Source organism: Triturus cristatus, chromosome 10, assembly GCF_964204655.1.
Source record: "Triturus cristatus chromosome 10, aTriCri1.1, whole genome shotgun sequence".
Classification (NCBI taxonomy): Eukaryota; Metazoa; Chordata; class Amphibia; order Caudata; family Salamandridae; genus Triturus; species Triturus cristatus.
In genome coordinates this window covers 804855358-804870192 of record NC_140593.1, presented here as the reverse complement: position 1 = coordinate 804870192, position 14835 = coordinate 804855358, and positions in this window count along the sequence as shown.

Here is a 14835-nt window from a genome sequence, read left to right as displayed (position 1 = left end):
CAAGCCACGGTTCTATCCCTAGAGGAATAGAGACTGTAGACACTGCTGCTTTAGGAAAAGCGGAGCCCAGAATTCAGGTAAGTCCTTTCCTTTCTGGCCAACCTCCAGTAGGAGGTCGTTTAAGATTATTGCTTCAAGCATGGTACAGGATAACTATGGATCCTTGGGTACTTCAAAGAGTACAGGGTTACTTTATAGAGCTTTACGCCGCCCCAGTTCAAATCTCTATTACTCTTCCCCTATCCATTTACAAGGATCAAGAACTTCTAATAAAACAAGAAATTCAGTCTCTATTACAAACACAGGTAATAGAATTGTCTCTGTTCGACCCAACATGTTTTCTAAGCACCCTCTTCTTAGCCCAAAAGAAATACAAATAATTCTGACCAGTCATCACTCTGAAGCCTTCCAACAATTTCATAGTTTATCACCATTTCAAAATGGAAACAATCATTCACCTCAGAGACACACTTTTAGAGAAAGATTAGATGGTTCACTTGGAGTCACAGGACACTTACTTAACAAATCCAATTCACCAACCTTATAGGAAATTCCTTCAATTTGAATGGGGATACTCTAATTATCAATTCACATGCCTTCCATATGGTCTCTCCTCTTCTACGTGGTGTTTACAGAGGTAATGAAACCTGTCATTCCCCACATAAGAGCACAAGGGGTATGCCTAATATCTTATCTGTGTGATTGTCTTTTCACTTTTCATTGTACAAGAAAAATATTTACTTCTGTCTCAATTAACAGCATTCCTGACTCTCTAACAGAATCTGGGTTTCCTTATCAACAAAGAAGAATTCAATTTTAGAACCTTCCAGACTGGCAGAATTTATATAGTTTCTGATAGACTAAGACAAATTCTTCAACTTCTGAAGGGCAAAGTATCCGTGACAAAAAGGAAATATCTCATGTTTTGCCAGTATCCTCACTATTTCTTAGAATTCTTTCAAGAATTGTAGGTCTATTGGAATGTTCAATTCAGGCGATTTTCCTAGGTCCCTTACATTATCGAGCTCCTCAAGGGTTACAAATTTGCTTTCTCTGAAAAGGGCTCTCTTATACCAACATCCACATATTAGATTTAGAATCTCCAATGGTGGCTAGACCACTTAAAAGCATGGAACAGAAAAGCTGCTTTTCCTATAGCACCAGATCTTGTTTTAGGATCGTTGCAAGTTAGACTGGTTTGGGTGCAAGATGTGGTCAGTTCTTGACTGGCAGTACAGAGCCGCAAGAGGAGTCATTGTTGCATATCAATTGTTTAGAGATGTTTTCAGTATTCTTTGCAATCCACACCTTTACCAAAAAACAAAATAAGAAGTTCTGTTCTCCTACGCATGGACAATATCTCATCAGTTTGCTACATAAACTGTCTAAGAGGGAAAAACTCAAAACTATAGAATTGCCAAAAATCTTTGAGAATTCTGTTTCCAAAACAAACTCTTGGTTCACGCAGGATACCTCCCAAGGAAACTAAACATGGTTACAGACCGATATTCCAAAAATATTCAGAATGTAAGTAACTGGTGTCTTCATCCTTAAATATTCAACAAGCTTTCCTCCAAATTCAGTCCCTTTGCAATAACACTTTGCTTGTTGTTTAAATGCCAATGTACTGCAGCAGACCAACCAAGGAAAAAATATGGCAAGCCATCAAACACCTGAGAAATGGAAAGGCAGCAGGACCAAACAAAATTCCTCCAGAGGCACTGAGGACAGACATTGAAACAGCAATAGATATGCTCTACACCATGTTTGGAAGGAGCTGAGAAAAGGAAAAGGTGATGTCAGACTGGAAGGAGGGATATCTCATCAAGATCCCTAAGAAAGTTGACCTGAGTGACTGTGTAAACTACAGAGGGATAACTCTTCTATCATCCCCAGTCAAAGTGTTCAACAGATCCATCCTGAACAGAATAAAGGAACCAGTCGATGCTTAGTTGCAAGATCAGCAAGCTGGCTTCGCAAGGATAGGTCCTATACTGACCAGATTACAACACTGCTCATCATCATTGAGCAGTAGATGGAATGAAACTCCCCTCCTCTATGTCCACTTCATCAACAATGAAAAGGCATTCATTTGAGTGGACAGAGAGACCCATTGGAAACTCCTCTACCACTACAGTGTTCCAGATAAACTCATAAGAATCACAGGAACTCTTATGAGGGAATGACTTGAAAGAGAGTCCATGGAGGACAACTCACTGAAGCCTTCCATGTGAGGATCAGAGTCCCCAGGGTTGTTGGCTCTCACCTTTTCTCTTCCTGTTGGGCATAAACTGGATCATGAAGCTATCTAAAGCAAGGAGAAAAAATTGGATCACGTGGACACCTTGGACGTAGCTCTACAATCTGGATTTTGCAGGCGACCTGGCCCTACTCTCCCATACTCATTTGTAGAAGCAAGAGAAGACTAACAAGGTGGCAGCTACATCAGCACAACTTGGCCTCAGAATTCACAGGGGAAAAAAACAAGATCCTGAAGGCTAACATGGCCAGCAGAGCTGCAGTCACTCTTGCAGGTGATGCACCGGCAAGAGTTAGAGGCCTTCACCTACCTGGGCAGTGTCATAGACAAGCAGGGTGGAACAGATGCTGACATCAAGGCAAGAATCAGCAAAACAAGGTCTGCCTTCATTCAGCTAAATAAGATCTGGCGCACCAAGGACCTAATGCTGCAAACCAAGATCAGGCTTTTTAACACCAACGTATAGTCAGTCTTTCTGTATGAAGCTAAAACTTGAAGGACAACAGTGACCTCCACCAACAAAGTCCAAACCTTTATCAGCACCTGCCTGGAGAAAATTCTCCAAATTAGCTGGCCCATCACCAACAACGACCTATGGCAGCAGACTTTCCAACTTTTTGCTCATGAAGAGACCATGAAAAGACGCTGGAGCTAGATAGGTAACATCCTTCGCAAGCCCTAATCAAACATCACCTGGAACCCTCACGGAAAAAGAGGAAGGTCAAGAAACACCTGATACCGAGGCCTTAAGGCCGACTGCAAGGAGATGGACTACACCTGGAGTCAGATTTGAAAGAAAAGCAAATGGCAGAGGTGGCGGGAGAGTCCTGGTTAATGGCCTATACCCCACGAGTCGTAGTATACATAAGTAAGTAAGACTGACAATATCCTCAACATCTCTCAGAATACTTTCATGAATTGTAGGTCTAGAAACATCTTCAATTCAGGCAATTTCACAATTACCCTTATGTTATTGAGTAATTTAAAGATTACAAATTAGAAATATCTAAAAAAGGGCTCTCTTAGTCCGACATCATCAAATTAGATCCAAATTCTCGTTACATGCTCCACTGTTGGCTAGACTTTTTAGAAACATGGAATGGAATTAAATGGAAAAGCTACTTTTTCTACAACATCACATCTTGTTTTAGAATCCAGTGCATGTTAGACTGATTGGAGCGCGAGATGTGGTCAGTTCTTGACTGGCAGTACATGGACGCAAGAGAAGTCATTGTGGCACATCAACTGTTTAGAGATGCTTGCAGAATCCTTTTTGATACAAACCATCACCAAAAACAAAATAAGCAGTTCTGTTCTGCTGCACATGGCCAATATCTCAGCTATTTGCTACATAAACCGTCTCAGAAGTTCAAAATCAAAACATTATTGTCCAAAAATCAAACTCTTGGTTCACAAAATACTTCCTAGGGAAACAAAACACAATAGCAGTCTGGTATCCCAGAAATCTTAGGGATGCAAATGACTGCCATTTTCATCCTTCAATAATCAAAAATCTTTTTTTCCAAATTCAGTCCTTTTGCAATAGCTCTTTCTGATTCTCGTCTAAATGTGCAACCCCAATCCTATTAGAGTTGGAGACCAGACCCACAAGTATTGGTAATCAACTACGTCTTCTCTTTAAAAAAAATCAAGACTTTCTTTCACCAAAGCTAAGAAAATCTCCATTTTGTGTACCTTTGCATCTTTGTGACTGTATGCCTGGTGATTGTATGACATAATTTCGAAAGACAAAAATTCGACCTACAAAAATATCGCAACAAAAATATCGTGGTCAAGAATATCGACATCCTATCTACAACATGGTAAGTACAAAAATATCGATAATTTAATATCGATGTCAAAAATATCGTAATTCAAAAATATCGTTTTTTTTTAGTTTAAAAATATATGTAAAATAAACCAAATAATACTTATAAATCAAAGAAACATAATTAAATATATTGTATAATATGTAAAATGTATAATAAATATATATAATTAAATGAAACTTTAATTAAACATATATATAATATATAATATATACACTTACTTAATAATTACTTTTAATAATAATTTCTGTAACATATAAATTATTAAATATTTATTTAAATTACCAATACATCTATACACATAAAACAATAACATTAATAAATATTAAATAATTACATATAGCAAATAATAATCAATAATTTTAATTTGAATAATTTTTATTATTAATTATATATTACAATAGCTAAAATATTACAAAACATATTTAATATCAGACACAATAAAACTACTAGTCCAACTTCAACAAAAACAACAGTAAGGAAAATGCTGGATAGCGTAGGGGTAAAAATATCTATTCCAACTCCCGAGAGTGCAACAGTAGGGAAAACATTGGATAGCGTAGGGGTAAAAATTACTATTCCAACTCCAAAGAGTGCAACAGTAGGGAAAGCGTTGGATAGCGTAGGGGTAAAAATTACTATTCCAACTCCAGAGAGTGCAATAGTAGGGAAAGTGTTCGATAGCGTAATGGTAAAAATTACTATTCCCACTCCAGAGAGTGCAAAAGTAGGGAAAGTGTTGGATAGCGTAAGGATAAAAATTACTATTCCCACTCCAGACAGTGCAACAGTAGGGAAAACGTTGGATAGCGTAGGGGTACAAATAACTATTCCAACTCCAAAGAGTGCAACAGTAGGGAAAACGTTGGATAGCGTAGGGGTAAAAATTACTATTCCAATTCCAGAGAGTGCAATAGTAGGGAAAGTGTTGGATAGCGTAAGGGTAAAATTTACTATTCCCACTCCAGAGAGTGCAATAGTAGGGAAAGTGTTGGATAGCGTAAGGGTAAAATTTACTATTCCCACTCCAGAGAGTGCAACAGTATAGAAAACGTTGGATAGCGTAGGGGTAAAAATAACTATTCCAACTCCAAAGAGTGCAACAGTAGGGAAAACATTGGATAGCGTAGGGGTAAAAATTACTATTCCAACTCCAGAGAGTGCAATAGTAGGGAAAGTGTTGGATAGCGTAAGGGTAAAATTTACTATTCCCACTCCAGAGAATGCAATAGTAGGGAAAGTGTTGGATAGCGTAAGGGTAAAAATTACTATTCCAACTCCAGAGAGTGCAATAGTAGGGAAAGTGTTGGATAGCGTAAGGGTAAAATTCACTATTCCCACTCCAGACAGTGCAACAGTAGAGAAAAGGTTGGATAGCGTAGGGGTAAAAATTACTATTCCAACTCCAAAGAGTGCAACAGTAGGGAAAGCGCTGGATAGCGTAGGGGTAAAAATTACTATTCCAACTCCAGAGAGTGTAACAGTAGGGAAAGCGCTGGATAGCGTAGGGGTAAAAATTACTATTCCCACTCCAGATACTAAAACAGTTGGGAAAGCACTAGATAGCATAGTGATTCTATTAACATTATAACCAATTCAATAATTTCTTATAAAAAAATTGCATGTTAACAATGTTTTAAAAAAAAAAAAAAATTATTAAATACCAATTATGTAAAATAAATATTTAAATAAATAAATTTAAATTACATCCCACACTATTCCCCCTTTAACACACAACACACTACACATACAAAATACACAATAGATTTAAATATCAATTTATCTCTTATTTACAATTAATAATACATTCTTTATAATTAATATAGTTATTAATTCACTAATTAATACATATTAACTACGAAATTACAAATATTCACCTATTAATTATTAATTAACAATACATTAATTAGCAATAACATCAAATAAAATAAAATAATCAATTATTTATATTTACTATATTTAACTAACTAATAACAATTAATTAATAATAATTACAAATAAATAAAATATATAATTATTTATTTTATTTTAATTACATCCAACCCTATTCCCCTCTAAACCCACAACCCACTACACATAAAAATTCACATAATTAATTTAATTATGAATTAATCACTTAATAAAATTAAATCACCAATTAATTACTAATTAACAATTAATTAATTAACTATAACAATAAAGAAATATTATTAATAAACTAATTATAATTTATATAATTAACCAAATAATAAATTAATTTTACAATTAATTAATTAAAAATTAATTAATCTATTAATCAAATTAATTACCAATTATTAATTGATTACCAATTAATTAATCATAAATACCAATGAAACAATACATATTAATTCATTAATTATAATTACATTACTTCCCACCCTATTCCCCTATAAACCCACAACCCACTACACACAAAAATTCACATAATTAATTTAATTATCAATTAATCACTTAATAAAATTAAATCACCAATTAATTACTAATTAACAATTAATTAATTAACAATAACAATAAATAAATATTAATAATAAACTAATTATAATGTATATAATTAACCAATTAATAAAATAATTGTACAATTAATAATTATTTAACAATTAATTAATCACTTAATTACCAATTATTAATTAATTACCAATTAATTAATCATAAATACCAATTAAACAATACATATTAATTCATTAATTATAATTAAATTACTTCCCACCCTATTCCCCTATAAACCCACAACCCGCTCTGATACTAAAACGCTAAATTAAATGTAAAATAATTATAAATCTCTAAACATTTATTTTTAAATGTATTAAAATACATTACAATAATCTTTAACATACAAATAAAATACATATTAAATGACATTACACTAAATAAATATCGATATTATTGACATCGAAATTTTTACTTACGATATTACTTACATCGATATTAATTACTTCGATATTATTAACTTCGATATTACTTACCTTGGGATCGAAATTCTGTCCATCGATATTCTTGACTTCGATATTCTGTACCTACGATATTAAAAACACGATATTATTGTAGGTCAAAATTTAAAACTCGATATTTTGGCTAAACACCATGCCTGGTTGCTTCCCAATGGGAAAGCTTATGCTCAGTAGAGTCATCCTGAGTTGGTTTTGGTGATAAGCCACTGATAACATCTAATGTCTTGATTGGCGTGCAGGGAAATGTAATGCCTGATGCTATTGTTTATTATGGAAAGTTATTACAAAAGGCAGTAGGTCTGGCTTATTTATTGTGAAAAGCTAATAATCCTCTAACAGTGGATTGTTGTCACATTGGTGCCGATCACGATCCGGTAAAAAATTCCCCCGTGCGACTCGTATCGGGTCTTTTTACCGTACGAATCGTACAAGTGCCGTACGAACTGGCAATCACGATTCGCATGGTAAAAAGTCCATACGAACCGCACTGGGAATCATTCCCCACACGTCCCCGGGTCGGAAAATGTGTCCGACACGTCCTCGGACGATTTACCTTACAAACGTGAAAAACCAAGTCCGACCTAGGAATCACGATCCATCCCGTGCGTCCGAGGTTACAACCGTATGGAAAAAACACCGTCCGCACCGAACTCCTACAGCAACCATGGAGACATGTGCCCGCATACGCGCCCAACACTCCCCCCAGCCCCCGTACGTCCGGGACGTACCCCCCGTATATGTATACCCCCACCCGTCTAGGTACACCCCAGTACGTTCCAGTCGAACCCCCACCCCAGGACGTGTCATAGCCCCGTCTACCCACACCCCAGTACGTACCAGTCGTACCCCCACCCCAGTACGTGTCGTACCCCCGTGTACCTACACCCCAGTACGTGCGAGCCACACCCCCACCCCAGGACGTGTCATAGCCCCGTCTACCCACACCCCAGTACGTTCCAGTCGTACCCCCACCCCAGTACGTGTCGTACCCCCCGTGTACCTACACCCCAGTACGTGCGAGCCACACCCCCACCCCAGGACGTGTCATAGCCCCGTCTACCCACACCCCAGTACGTTCCAGTCGTACCCCCACCCCAGTACGTGTCGTACCACCGTCAATGTACACCCCCCCACCCCAGTACGTGCCGTACCACCGTCAATGTACACCCCCCCACCCCAGTACGTGTCGTACCACCGTCCATGTACACCCCCCCACCCCTGTACGTGTCGTACCCCCCGTGTACCTACACCCCAGTACGTGCGAGCCACACCCCCACCCCAGGACGTGTCATAGCCCCGTCTACCCACACCCCAGTACGTTCCAGTCGTACCCCCACCCCAGTACGTGTCGTACCACCGTCAATGTACACCCCCCCACCCCAGTACGTGTCGTAGCACCGTCCATGTACACCCCCCCACCCCTGTACATGTCGTACCCCCCGTGTACCTACACCCCAGTACGTGCGAGCCACACCCCCACCCCAGGACGTGTCATAGCCCCGTCTACCCACACCCCAGTACGTTCCAGTCGTACCCCCACCCCAGTACGTGTCGTACCACCGTCAATGTACACCCCCCCACCCCAGTACGTGTCGTACCACCGTCAATGTACACCCCCCCACCCCAGTACGTGTCGTACCACCGTCCATGTACACCCCCCCACCCCTGTACGTGTCGTACCCCCCGTGTACCTACACCCCAGTACGTGCGAGCCACACCCCCACCCCAGGACGTGTCATAGCCCCGTCTACCCACACCCCAGTACGTTCCAGTCGTACCCCCACCCCAGTACGTGTCGTACCCCCCGTGTACCTACACCCCAGTACGTGCGAGCCACACCCCCACCCCAGGACGTGTCATAGCCCCGTCTACCCACACCCCAGTACGTTCCAGTCGTACCCCCACCCCAGTACGTGTCGTACCCCCCGTGTACCTACACCCCAGTACGTGCGAGCCACACCCCCACCCCAGGACGTGTCATGGCCCCGTCTACCCACACCCCAGTACGTTCCAGTCGTACCCCCACCCCAGTACGTGTCGTACCACCGTCAATGTACACCCCCCCACCCCAGTACGTGCCGTACCACCGTCAATGTACACCCCCCCACCCCAGTACGTGTCGTACCACCGTCCATGTACACCCCCCCACCCCAGTACGTGTCGTACCCCCCGTGTACCTACACCCCAGTACGTGCGAGCCACACCCCCACCCCAGGACGTGTCATAGCCCCGTCTACCCACACCCCAGTACGTTCCAGTCGTACCCCCACCCCAGTACGTGTCGTACCACCGTCAATGTACACCCCCCCACCCCAGTACGTGTCGTAGCACCGTCCATGTACACCCCCCCCCACCCCTGTACGTGTCGTACCCCCGTGTACCTACACCCCAGTACGTGCGAGCCACACCCCCACCCCAGGACGTGTCATAGCCCCGTCTACCCACACCCCAGTACGTTCCAGTCGTACCCCCACCCCAGTACGTGTCGTACCACCGTCAATGTACACCCCCCCACCCCAGTACGTGCCGTACCACCGTCAATGTACACCCCCCCACCCCAGTACGTGTCGTACCACCGTCCATGTACACCCCCCCACCCCAGTACGTGTCGTACCACCGTCCATGTACACCCCCCCACCCCTGTACGTGTCGTACCCCCCGTGTACCTACACCCCAGTACGTGCGAGCCACACCCCCACCCCAGGACGTGTCATAGCCCCGTCTACCCACACCCCAGTACGTTCCAGTCGTACCCCCACCCCAGTACGTTCCTGGCGCACCCCCAACACAACCTCCTAAGTACGGAGCGCACCCCATGCCCCAACATCACAACCGCATGTACGAGTCTTACAAAGCCACACACAAGGACAAAATCGTACAACCAAATGGCCCATGTACACACCGTACACACGCTCAAAACGCACGTACACAACAAGGACAAAACAAAACAACTCAACAATACACCATTCGAAAGGCACACAGCCACTAAACATGGCCAACAACCACTAAAATAACACAATCACTGACCTGCAACTGTCAAAAACAAACAGAGGCCCAATACACCACCACTCCTTATAACACACCCACCCAAAATTCAAACACTGCCACACCCACCCATGGACCAATGAAAAGGGCCCACACACACAAACCATGAGCCTTTGCAACAGACCCACTGCTGCCAGACACCACAGAACCAGACTACAAGCGACACCACATCTTACACTTGCACACCTTCACACGACCACCCTCACAAACACCCTCTCATCACATTCACACACACACACAACCATCCACACCCCCCCCAACATCCACACACCCCCCACACCCACACCATCCCCACCCATACCCCTCACCATGCCCACTACCAAGAATCCAAAGTTCAGTCACCGAGAGTTGGAGGTCCTTGTTGATCAAATCCTCAGAGTCGAGCCACAGATCTTTGGAACATTGGTCAGAAGCACCAGCCAGGCAGCCAAAACAGCCATGTGGCAGACCATCGTCGATGCTGTGAATGCTGTTGCGGACACCAGGAGGACCAAGCAGGATTGCCAGAACAGGTGGTACGATCTGCGGAGGAGGGTCAGAGCCAAGAGACAGGAGGAACACGACCAGGCCAACGCCACCGGAGGAGGGCCCTCCCGCAGAGCCGTACAGTACCATCCCTGGGAGGAGAGGGTGATGGCCATACTGCCGGTGGAGGCAGTTGAAGGAGTAGAAGGACTCCGAGACCCGGGTGAGTACACAAACAACGCACCTCACATGGGGGGAACTGCAACCACAACCAAAATTAATAACAGGCACGCAACCACCACAAGCCATCGCATTACTCAACCACACTCCATGAGCAGGCACATGCCACTGCTGCCACCATGCCCCATGCACCCAGCTGGACAATGTCAAGTCACAGGCCACAGAAGACAACAACACATGACACGGTAACCCGGATGGCGGGAGGCTGGGCACCAAGAATCACATAGTGCGACTCCAAAGCAGACAACAATGCCCTCTGCCCATATGGCCTAGGTCACAGCCAGACAAACACTGTGTCCCAACACAGGAATGACTTGCCAGCAAATGGCGGACGCCTTGCATCAACACATGGGGGTGAAGGCACTGTTTTGCACATGCCAGCAGCTAATGAACAGCCAACAGTGTGAAAGAGTGGCAGCACACACCACCACAGCAGCAGCGCACAGACACACAGCAGACAAAATGGGTGCCTGGAGATCAGAAACAAACTCACATCAACAGGCCAAGGGCCACTCAAAGATCTGCTAACAGTGTGTGCCCAGGAAGCTGGGCCAAGGTGACAGAGGGTGACACACGGAGGGAGGGAGAGGGGGACAGAGAGGGAGGGAGAGGGGGACTGAGAGGGAGGGAGACGGACAGAGGGAGGAGGCTGACACACAGAGGGAGGGAGAGGGGGACACAGAGGGAGGGAGAGTGGGACTGAGAGGGAGGGAGACGGACAGAGGGAGGAGGCTGACACACGGAGGGAGGGAGAGGGGGACACAGAGGGTGGGAGAGGGGGACAGAGAGGGAGGGAGAGGGGGACTGAGAGGGAGGGAGACGGACAGAGGGAGGAGGCTGACACACAGAGGGAGGGAGAGGGGGACACAGAGGGTGGGAGAGGGGGACAGAGAGGGAGGGAGAGGGGGACTGAGAGGGAGGGAGACGGACAGAGGGAGGAGGCTGACACACAGAGGGAGGGAGAGGGGGACACAGAGGGAGGGAGAGTGGGACTGAGAGGGAGGGAGACGGACAGAGGGAGGAGGCTGACACACGGAGGGAGGGAGAGGGGGACACAGAGGGTGGGAGAGGGGGACAGAGAGGGAGGGAGAGGGGGACTGAGAGGGAGGGAGACGGACAGAGGGAGGAGGCTGACACACGGAGGGAGGGAGAGGGGGACACAGAGGGTGGGAGAGGGGGACAGAGAGGGAGGGAGAGGGGGACTGAGAGGGAGGGAGACGGACAGAGGGAGGAGGCTGACACACAGAGGGAGGGAGAGGGGGACAGAGAGGGAGGGAGAGGGGGACAGAGAGGGAGGGAGACACAGGAAGATGGACAGAGGGAGGAGGCTGACACACAGAGGGAGGGAGAGGGGGACAGAGAGGGAGGGAGACACAGGAAGATGGACACAGGGAGGAGGCTGACACACAGAGGGAGGGAGAGGGGGACAGAGAGGGAGGGAGAGGGGGACAGAGAGGGAGGGAGACACAGGAAGATGGACACAGGGAGGAGGCTGACACACAGAGGGAGGGAGAGGGGGACAGAGAGGGAGGGAGAGGGGGACAGAGAAGGAGGGAGACACAGGGAGAGCAAATCAGTCCTTTGGTGTGTGGGAATGTCTGCTCGTCAGCAGGTGGACTGCGTGCATGTAGACAAGGGTGGCCAGTGCCAGAACCCCCCCTCTTCATCATGGCAAAACGCAGGGCCATGTTACAACCTGTACACGAGCACAAGGACAGCCACCTGCATCATATAAGTGTGTGGATCCACTCCATGTGCACATGTACAGTGCTACAAGGAAGGCGCAAATGCATAGCTCGGCACACATGCACACTCCACTGCTGACTGCAGTCACACTTGACGCAGCAAGTAAGACTGTGCCACACATAGTTAAAGGGGCCAAATTGGTGCCCAAGGGACACACACATGCACAAGTGCACTGTGAGTGGAATGCAAGACAGATCCTAATTCCAAGAGGAAATGTGCCAACTTTGTAACGGATGAAACATGGATGTTGCATGGATCCAAATTAACATTGTCTCTCTCACACACAGGTCAACGTCGTGCTGCACCCCCCAACACTGGGGGGGAACACTCACAGGACCCGGATCTGCAGGAGACCGATCCCACCGGCAGCGACCACTCTCACCACTCTGCGGACGACCTCGACCGACCTGGCCCCTCTGGTGTCCAACCACCTGCAGCACCTGCGTCAGGTACAACCGTGCCAACCACCACCCCCACTCCTGCCACATCCCAGGAGACACCCAGGATCCCTGCCCCACCACCACAATGCAGCCAGGCTCGCCAGGAGGGACACGGTGTCCCGGGCACCCAGGAGGAGGCAGGCGACAGCGCCAATGCCACCCCTCAGGGGTCCCGGAGACCCGATGTGCCCACAAGTGCAGGCCAGACGCAAGTGGGCAGGGGTGGTGGGAGTGGAGGACGGCGGAGGCGCGAGCCTGACCAGTTGGCTGGGGATCCGGTATTTTCCCATGTCCGTAACATCCTGGACTCATACCGGCAGGACACCACGGGCATGGCCCAGGTTGTGTCCGTCCTCGAGGGGATCAAGGTCCAGCAGGCCCAGCAACATGCGGAGCTAATAGCCTGTCGACAGCTACACCAACGGAGGATGGAGGACAGACAGGCTGAGCAAGTGACGGCGTCCCAGGGGATTCACGCTGAACTCCGTCGGATGGCCGACACCATGGCTGACCCTCCCTGTGCCAGAAGGCGGAGAACATCACCACCCACAGGGAGGGATCATGAGGAGGAGGAGGAAACATCCGACGGAGCATCCCAGACGTCGTCACGGCCTGCTGCTGAGGTTCCCCGCAGGAAGCCGGGTCGTCCACGGAAAGGACCGTGAGGGTGGCTGCTACATCACCATCTCCCAGGACACCTGGCCTGGCACCTGGCCCACTGGAGCAACAGCATCACAGCATCAAGAGACATTCTCTGCCACATGGCCCTGCTGGTCACTGGCTGACCAATGTTGACAAAGACTGTGGCATGGACTCTGAGGATTTCCAATGGCAAGGACACCAACTCCCCTACTGAACTTTGGATTCCCTAATCCCTGAAAGCCCCTCACTTTGCCCCCCCCCCCCATAATAAATCACACTATTAAGAGTAGATGCCTGCTGGTAGCATTATTACCTAACATGTGTCTTGTACAGTCTAAACATGCCTGAGTCATCTGTTCACTTCAACCATCCACACCCTGGGGCCTGAGTCTGGCACAGGACACATGGGTCACAGTTTTTTAGGCAAGACAGACATGGAGCACCATACACACCCGTGATGGTCAGAACCAGCTGAGGGGGTGGCCGAACAACCGTGCTGACAGACACATTGAGTACAGCAACAGTCATGCGCAGAGGTCAGGGATCCTGGCCCGTGTCCTGGGGGGCACCCAGGTACGTGTAGACAGGTGGCAGAACCATGTCCTGCAAGCTTGAGTCCGGTGGATGCAGAGAATGGGGTCATGGACAACATTGGATGCATGGGGATGGCACATGTCACAATACCCACACAGTCATGGACATCATGCCCAATACACAGTCTCAGCACACACACACAGCTTGCATCTTGCCACTCGACACATTGACACATAGCCACAATCAGGGAATACCATGCCAGACATGCAGGATGCACCGTGCCAACACACCAGCATTGACTGAGAAGAGGCACCTTGGAGGCATAGGGACACCTTTAATAGTCATGTTTTTGGGATTGCAGAGGCAACTTGAAGTACACATGAACACATCATGTGGAGTAACATGTGGCTCCAACACTGGCACCCCCCTTCTGCAGCACAAATGCGTGATAGCCATGGAACTGGCACACAAGTGTCGGCTAACAGCTAAATACCCACAGCTGCTCACGGAGAGACTGCCATACACCATACATCCGCTGATGTGGAAGTCCCACGCCATGTCAAGACAATGTTAACCGTATGTGTCCGAGGGCAGTGTCACACACATTGATGCCTTCATCACAATCCACTATCCCATCACTGATGACTGACAACCAGGCAGCCCATCTATTCAGGTGTACCCAGCTG